Genomic DNA, 8,749 nt, shown 5'->3' with positions numbered 1-8,749 from the left:
TTGTCAGGTCTCTTTAGGCTCCGTTAAGCTGGAATAATTCCTCAGTCTTTTCTTTGTCTTTCATGACCTTGACACTTTTAAAGTGTTTGACCAGCTATTTTGTCCAAAGCCCTCAATTTCTGTTTGTGATGTTTCCTCCGGATTAAATGAAGATTATGCATTTTGGGCAAGAATACCACAGAGGTGACATTGTGTCCTTCTCAGAGCCCAGTGCGTGGTGATGTCAGGAGGCATCTCACCTGGATTTGTCCTGTTATTGCTGAGGTTGACCTTGACCACTTGCTAAAGTGGTGTCTGCCAGCTTTCTCCCTGTGAAGCCACTATTTTTTGCTCTGTAATTCATAAGTATCTTGCGGGGTGGTGGGGGGGATACTTGGGGACTGTGTAAATATCCCATGTCTCATCATACTTTGCCCACTCATTTTTCACATCCCTTGACGATTCCTGCCTGAAACAATGATTACTGTAGTGTTTGCCAAACGTTGATCGTCTGTTTCTGTCATTTCTTCTACGTTTACTCGTTAGGGTTCTACTATAAGCAAGAGCTTCCTCTTCTCCCCCAGTTGTTGGTTTGTTTGTTTTTTCCTGTTTGGGCTGATGTGTTATATTTTCTTTGATGAATTATCATCCATTTAACATATATGCTTTTTACAGAGGGGCTCCAGAAAATGTTTACAAAGCAGCCCACTGCAGCCAGGTTCCCTCACAGCCAGAAGAGTATGGTCATGTTCCGGTATCCATTGTTCATGCGAAGGACAGAGATCCCTCTTCATCCCTGAATCTCTGTCCACAGCCAGAGCAACTGTGGAAGGCCCTTCCATGCTGGAAGGCACATTTTGGAAAGGCCCAGTTTCTGGAACAGGCCGAACTCACCAGAGACAGGCTGGTCCAGGCTCTGAGGAAAGGCCCGTAGCCTAAAGAACACACGCTTAGGAGGACCAGACAGTGGCTCACACAGGGAGGACAGCAGCTGTGAGAGAGTTCGTGAGGGGAGTTCTCGGGAAAAGCATTTAGGTACTGAAGTCCAGTCCTTTTTTTTTTTTTTTTTTTTTAATGCTTCTTTCATTTTAGCACATTCTTTCTTCCAAGTATGTTTCAAGGGTAAACCATAAGCTTAAAAGAACATTTCAAGTGGCTATTTGTGTCTTAAATGGAACATTATTGTTATTCAACTATTTGATTTTATATCAATAGATTGCTTCTATTCTTTTCTTCCCTGATTACAAAATGCTTCATATTAAAACCCCAGAAAATTATCTTTGTAAAAGAGCTTCTACGTTAACAAAAACAACCTCCTCACCGCCCCCCACCTCACACAGAAAAAGTTGCCTTGATTTCTTTTGCCTTGTAAAGCCCCAGTTTTCCTCCTGCTCTCTGTCTGTTGGGCTTACGTCTGCAAGCATGCAGAAGGGCCGTAGTTACTATTGCCATTTAGTCCTTTGAAAACACCCTCTCTTCTGCATTCACAAAGTTTTCTCTCAGGATATTAATAAGACACCCTTACGGGGCAGGAAAAGGAGCAGCTATTTGCCTGTTAGATGAACAGGTCTTGGAGCAGCCCACCCGTATGACTATTTTGGGACAAAGCCCTCTCTTCTCTTATCAGTCCAAATTCTTATTTTTTAAAAGGCTTAAAAGCTATTGGGTCCAGGGTTTAAAGTGCACATCTGAGATAACCATGTACTTTCTCAAAACGTATCTGGTCTAAAGAGTCAGTTTTCTGAATTATCTGGTGTAATTCTGGGATCTACTCTTTTCGCATGGCCTTGATTCGTATAAAGCACACTCATTGTTCGTGAGACTTTGGGCGAAGAGCCAGCCCTCCCTTCCTTAGGGACTCTCCATTTCTGTATGAAAAATGCAGTGCTGGCCCCTCATCCTGCCGTCTGGCCTCGCTGGGATGCTTCCACAGCACTAGTGCAGTAGCGGAAGCTTCTCGTAGGAGAACTGCGTAGGCTGTGCTCTTGTCGCTCCAGAATAAACAGCAAAAGCTTGAAGTAGAAAGTAGAGTTCAAGAAATCCATTTCCTCATCTGTTGAAGGAGAGCATCAGACAAAATAATGCCTAAAGCAGCAGGTTAGTAACCTTTTTTTGAGTCGTAGATCCCTCCGAGAACCTGATGAAAACCACAGGTCCTCTTGCCCCCACAAATCCACATAAACCCCCACGCTATTTTGAGTACAATTTCAAGGGGTTCTACAAAGCTCGTCCTCCCTTAAGTCAGAGAATCCTAAGACTGGGGAAGGAGCTCAGGTGGGGACTGATTTGGGACAAATTACTACTCTTGTTGTAGTTCTGACTCAAAAATCCGCAAGGGAGGAAAATCTGAGACCATTCACAAGTTCCCCGATGACTGAGACCCAACCCCGGATAGTGGAAAGAGCGTGGGCCTGGGTGCCAGACAGACCTGGACTTGAGTCCGCGCTCCGCACTCACCAGCCTGGGGCCTTGAGCGTGGCCCTAACCTCGCCGAGTTTATTTTGTGCTCTCTACGGTCAAGTGAATAATGCCCGCCCCCCCACAGGATTAGCGGTGAGGACTAAATGACATGACGTGTTGTCACTCGGCACAAGTAAACGGCACTCGGGAACTGTGCCTGCCCTGCCCTTCCGGTGATCTTGTTCTGGACTCTCAGGTGGTTGGGTGGCCTGCTTGGTGCTGCCAGCTCTCTGTGGGCCTGGCATGGGGTCCACTCTTGCGTCTCCCCAGCCTCCCACCTGCCCGGGAAGAGTCCTGGCAGCACCTGCCCCAGCCCAAAGCCCAGCCTTGGTAGGAGGGCTGCGGCACCGGTGCCCAGGGAGGAGGAGTGGGGATGTCCCTCAGCCACCTCTTAGCTGGCTGGGCTGAGCTGTCCTTCTGTGTTTTGAGCAGCTTTCTCAGTTTCTGTCTGTGTCCAAGGAGGAAGTTAGTAGTGTCTCTTCTACTCTTGGGGATGTAGGTGTTTTCTTTGGCTGACTTGCAGGAGAGATTTCTCTCCATAGACACTTTCTTCACTCCATTCAGTGACATTCTCAGTCCAAGAAATTATAAGGGACTCCATTTCTGCCCATTCTCCTGAGTTCCCTGTCATAGCTTTCGTTGAAATAGAGCCCGCCACCCCTTCTAGCTGGGTGAAGCCTAGAGTCTCTCTGTAAACTAATGTTGCTTGTTGTTTGTTTTGAATTAATTTCAAACTTTCAGAAGAGTTCCAAGAATCGTACATAGAGCTCCTGTGTATCCTTCACCCAGGTTCCTCAATTAACAGCTGTCTCTCCCGCCTCTGACACACACACTGACAGACACACGCATACTCACGGATATACACACATACATGTTGTTTTTCCCGAGAGATTCAAATTCTCAAATTGCAGGCAAGATGCCCCATTACTCCTTAATATTTCAGTGTGTGTTTCCTGTAAATAAGGACACAGTCTATGTAACCATAGTACAAACCATCAAAATCAGGAAGGTAACATTGATGCAGCACTCCCATTAAATCCGTAGACCCCATTCCCTTTCCCCATTTGCCCCAATCCTGTTTTTTATAGATCTCAAATCCATTCCGGGATCACAGGTTACATTTATTTGGCATGTCTCTTTGGTTCAATCCAGAACCTTTATCTTTCATGACTTGGAAATTTTTTTTAATTAATTAATTAATTTTTAATTAATTAATTAATTAATTTTATTTTTGGCTGCATTGGGTCTTCATTGCTGCGTGCAGGCTTTCTCTAGTTGCAGCGAGCGGGGGCTACTCTTCATTGCCGTGCGTGGGCTTCTCCTCGGTGGAGCACGGGCTCTAGGCACGGAGGCTCAGTAGTTGTGGCTCGCGGGCTCCAGAACGTTGTGGTGCACGGGCTTAGTTGCTCCACGGCACGTGGGATCTTCCCGGACCAGGGCTCGAACCCCTGTGCCCTACATTGGCAGGTGGATTCTTCACCACTTTCTCAAAACGTATCTGGTCTAAAAAGTCAGTTTTCTGAATTATCTGGTGTAATTCTGGGATCTACTCTTTTCGCATGGCCTTGATTCGTATAAAGCACACTCATTGTTCGTGAGACTTTGGGCGAAGAGCCAGCCCTCCCTTCCTTAGGGACTTTCCATTTCTGTATGAAAAATGCAGTGCTGGCCCCTCATCCTGCCGTCTGGCCTCGCTGGGATGCTTCCACAGCACTAGTGCAGTAGCGGAAGCTTCTCGTAGGAGAACTGCGTAGGCTGTGCTCTTGTCGCTCCAGAATAAACAGCAAAAGCTTGAAGTAGAAAGTAGAGTTCAAGAAATCCATTTCCTCATCTGTTGAAGGAGAGCATCAGACAAAATAATGCCTAAAGCAGCAGGTTAGTAACCTTTTTTTGAGTCGTAGATCCCTCCGAGAACCTGATGAAAACCACAGGTCCTCTTGCCCCCACAAATCCACATAAACCCCCACGCTATTTTGAGTACAATTTCAAGGGGTTCTACAAAGCTCGTCCTCCCTTAAGTCAGAGAATCCTAAGACTGGGGAAGGAGCTCAGGTGGGGACTGATTTGGGACAAATTACTACTCTTGTTGTAGTTCTGACTCAAAAATCCGCAAGGGAGGAAAATCTGAGACCATTCACAAGTTCCCCGATGACTGAGACCCAACCCCGGATAGTGGAAAGAGCGTGGGCCTGGGTGCCAGACAGACCTGGACTTGAGTCCGCGCTCCGCACTCACCAGCCTGGGGCCTTGAGCGTGGCCCTAACCTCTCCGAGTTTATTTTGTGCTCTCTACGGTCAAGTGAATAATGCCCGCCCCCCCACAGGATTAGCGGTGAGGACTAAATGACATGACGTGTTGTCACTCGGCACAAGTAAACGGCACTCGGGAACTGTGCCTGCCCTGCCCTTCCGGTGATCTTGTTCTGGACTCTCAGGTGGTTGGGTGGCCTGCTTGGTGCTGCCAGCTCTCTGTGGGCCTGGCATGGGGTCCACTCTTGCGTCTCCCCAGCCTCCCACCTGCCCGGGAAGAGTCCTGGCAGCACCTGCCCCAGCCCAAAGCCCAGCCTTGGTAGGAGGGCTGCGGCACCGGTGCCCAGGGAGGAGGAGTGGGGATGTCCCTCGGCCACCTCTTAGCTGGCTGGGCTGAGCTGTCCTTCTGTGTTTTGAGCAGCTTTCTCAGTTTCTGTCTGTGTCCAAGGAGGAAGTTAGTAGTGTCTCTTCTACTCTTGGGGATGTAGGTGTTTTCTTTGGCTGACTTGCAGGAGAGATTTCTCTCCATAGACACTTTCTTCACTCCATTCAGTGACATTCTCAGTCCAAGAAATTATAAGGGACTCCATTTCTGCCCATTCTCCTGAGTTCCCTGTCATAGCTTTCGTTGAAATAGAGCCCGCCACCCCTTCTAGCTGGGTGAAGCCTAGAGTCTCTCTGTAAACTAATGTTGCTTGTTGTTTGTTTTGAATTAATTTCAAACTTTCAGAAGAGTTCCAAGAATCGTACATAGAGCTCCTGTGTATCCTTCACCCAGGTTCCTCAATTAACAGCTGTCTCTCCCGCCTCTGACACACACACTGACAGACACACGCATACTCACGGATATACACACATACATGTTGTTTTTCCCGAGAGATTCAAATTCTCAAATTGCAGGCAAGATGCCCCATTACTCCTTAATATTTCAGTGTGTGTTTCCTGTAAATAAGGACACAGTCTATGTAACCATAGTACAAACCATCAAAATCAGGAAGGTAACATTGATGCAGCACTCCCATTAAATCCGTAGACCCCATTCCCTTTCCCCATTTGCCCCAATCCTGTTTTTTATAGATCTCAAATCCATTCCGGGATCACAGGTTACATTTATTTGGCATGTCTCTTTGGTTCAAGCCAGAACCTTTATCTTTCATGACTTGGAAATTTTTTTTAATTAATTAATTAATTTTAAATTAATTCATTAATTAATTAATTAATTTTAAATTAATTAATTAATTAATTAATTTTATTTTTGGCTGCATTGGGTCTTCATTGCTGCGTGCAGGCTTTCTCTAGTTGCAGCGAGCGGGGGCTACTCTTCATTGCCGTGCGTGGGCTTCTCCTCGGTGGAGCACGGGCTCTAGGCACGGAGGCTCAGTAGTTGTGGCTCGCGGGCTCCAGAACGTTGCTCCACGGCACGTGGGATCTTCCCGGACCAGGGCTCGAACCCCTGTGCCCTGCATTGGCAGGTGGATTCTTCACCACTGCGCCACCAGGGAAGCCCCATGACTTGGAAATTTTTGACACGTGTAGGCCAGTTACTTTGTGGAATGTTCCTCAGTCTGGTTCTGACTGATGCTGGCTCATGATTTATGATTCATACAGAAGTGGTGCCATGTTCTTCTCAGTAACTCATGTCAGGAGACACACGGTATCAACGTGTCCCACAACTTGTGCTGGTCAATTTTACTACTTGGTTTAGATGGTATTGGCCAGGTTTCTGTATTAATTAATAAGTAATTAATATGTGTTGATTAACCTTGAAACCATATAAATAGCCTTTTTCTCATCGTTCACTTACTTATTTTACCATCTGTTAATGACACTTGCCTGAATCATTTATTACTAAGATAGTTGCCAAATAATTATTTTTCTAATTCCATCATTTCTTCTACATTTATTCTGTTTTAAGAAACAGCCTTGGGCTTCCCTGGTGGCGCAGTGGTTGAGAGTCCGCCTGCCGATGCAGGGGACACGGGTTCGTGCCCGGGTCCGGGAAGATCCCACATGCCGCGGAGCGGCTGGGCCCGTGAGCCATGGCCGCTGAGCCTGCGCGTCCGGAGCCTGTGCTCCGCAACGGGAGAGGCCACAGCGGTGAGAGGCCCGCGTACCACCAAAAAAAAGAAACAGCCTTCTCTTTTCCCCATTTATTTGTATCAGCATGGACAAATTCCTATTTGTGGATATAGGAATTTGGATTCCTATTTTATTCAATGGGTTATAGTCATTACTATCTTTTTTTTAACTTTATTTTCGAATAAATTTGGACCTACAGAAAAACTTCAAAAATAGTGCAGATTTCCCATATTCCCTCTCCCAAGCTCCCTGAGTGTTCACATCTTACATAACTGTAGTACAGTTATTATCCAAATCAGCTAGTAAACATTGGTACAGTACTATTCACTAAACCCCAGGTCTTATTTGGATTTTACCAGTTTTTCCACTAATGTCCTTTTTCTCTTCCAGGATCCATCATTATTTGTTTTAATGCTCAAATTGTCCTGGTTTCGGCCCCTTCCAGCTAGTTTTCCATGCTTTTGCGTGCCCCTAGCGTTTTTTGAGTACTTTCTTTCTGGCCCAACAAAATATACCAGGCTCATCTTGTACTTTCCTAACCCAGCCCTGGAGTCATCCATTTCTCCAGGATCCCTTGTTCCTTTGGTGGGAAATGATATTTAGAAACTAAGTCTGCGCATTATATATGTTCATTGCTGCTGGGGTGTCATGCTTCTAGGTCCTCTGAGCTGAGAGACCCAAGAAATATATGTATGTGTATATCTACATATCTATCTACTTTTATACCTATTTATATATTAAAACCTGTGAGTCTATGCCAGTAACTCCAATTCTAACCTAACCTCAGGGTTTATTAGAGCATCCCCTGTCCCATGTCTGTAACTACCTTCTACAGCAGTGAGAAGCTTGGTTCCCAGGATCCTCCATGTATTTACCTGCTCCATTTACCTGTGTGGAACCCATCTCCCAGGTGTGCTCGAGCCAGAGCTTAGCTCCCTGCTGGCCACACCAGAGCCAGTTCCTCTGCCCCAGCCAAAGGGAAGGGGTAGGGGTGCATATTAGTCGGCGCATCCTTGGATGAACAAGTTCTCTAACTTCCTGGGGGTCTTAAGCCGCTTTGCCCGTACTTAACCTCCTTGCCCACTTTTTCTGACTACCATCTTCCTCCCCCAGAGCCATCACTCTTGTACTTTCCAGTTAGAATACTGTTTCTGTGAATGTCAGCTGCAGACCCACCAGAAGAAATGGCCTTGGTCATCCATACCTAAGCTTGGTGTGCAGTGTGGTTTTCCTTCCCACCATGTTTTAATCTTCCCCTCTGCTGCCACCGCTCTGCAATAGTCTTTTTTTTTTTTTTTTTTGCAGTACACGGACCTCTCACTGCCGTGGCCTCTCCCGTTGCGGAGCACAGGCTCCGGACGCGCTGGCTCAGCGGCCATGGCTCACGGGCCCAGCCGCTCCACGGCATGTGGGATCCTCCCGGACCGGGGCACAAACCCGTGTCCCCTGCATCGGCAGGCGGCCTCTCAACCACTGCGCCACCAGGGACGCCCTGCAATAGTCTTTATTCCTAGGTCGTTTTATGTATCAGTGGAACTCCCAGCAGTATTTCACATGGTGCCCCCCAAATGCTTATACAGTTCTTGGGTTAAAAGCTCAAGCCACAGGGAAGAGGATAAAAGACACCATCTGCATCCATGCCATGACGCGTTTCCTTAAGCTGCAGAGAAAGTGAATCACAGCAATAATCGTAATACCATGTATCTGTATAGCGCTTTAGAGTTTTGAAATCAAAGCATCGGATAGTGGATAGAGCTTGGCTTTGGAGTCAGACAGGCCCAGTTCGAATTCCAGCTCTGAGAAATTCTGTGGCCTAGGGCAAGTTATCCTATTTTTCTCAGCCTCAGTTTCTTCATTTATAAAACAGGGGTACCAATGCCTTCTGCTCAGGGCTGTTGTGAGGATTAAGTGAGATTTTATTTATAATGTAGCCAGTGTGGTGCCTAGTTTATAGGCATATAGCCTAGTGTGAGAGAGAGACC

This window comes from Physeter macrocephalus, chromosome 14, assembly GCF_002837175.3.
Source record: "Physeter macrocephalus isolate SW-GA chromosome 14, ASM283717v5, whole genome shotgun sequence".
Classification (NCBI taxonomy): Eukaryota; Metazoa; Chordata; class Mammalia; order Artiodactyla; family Physeteridae; genus Physeter; species Physeter macrocephalus.
The sequence above is the reverse complement of the archived record's forward strand: the minus strand, read 5'-3'. Positions refer to the sequence as shown.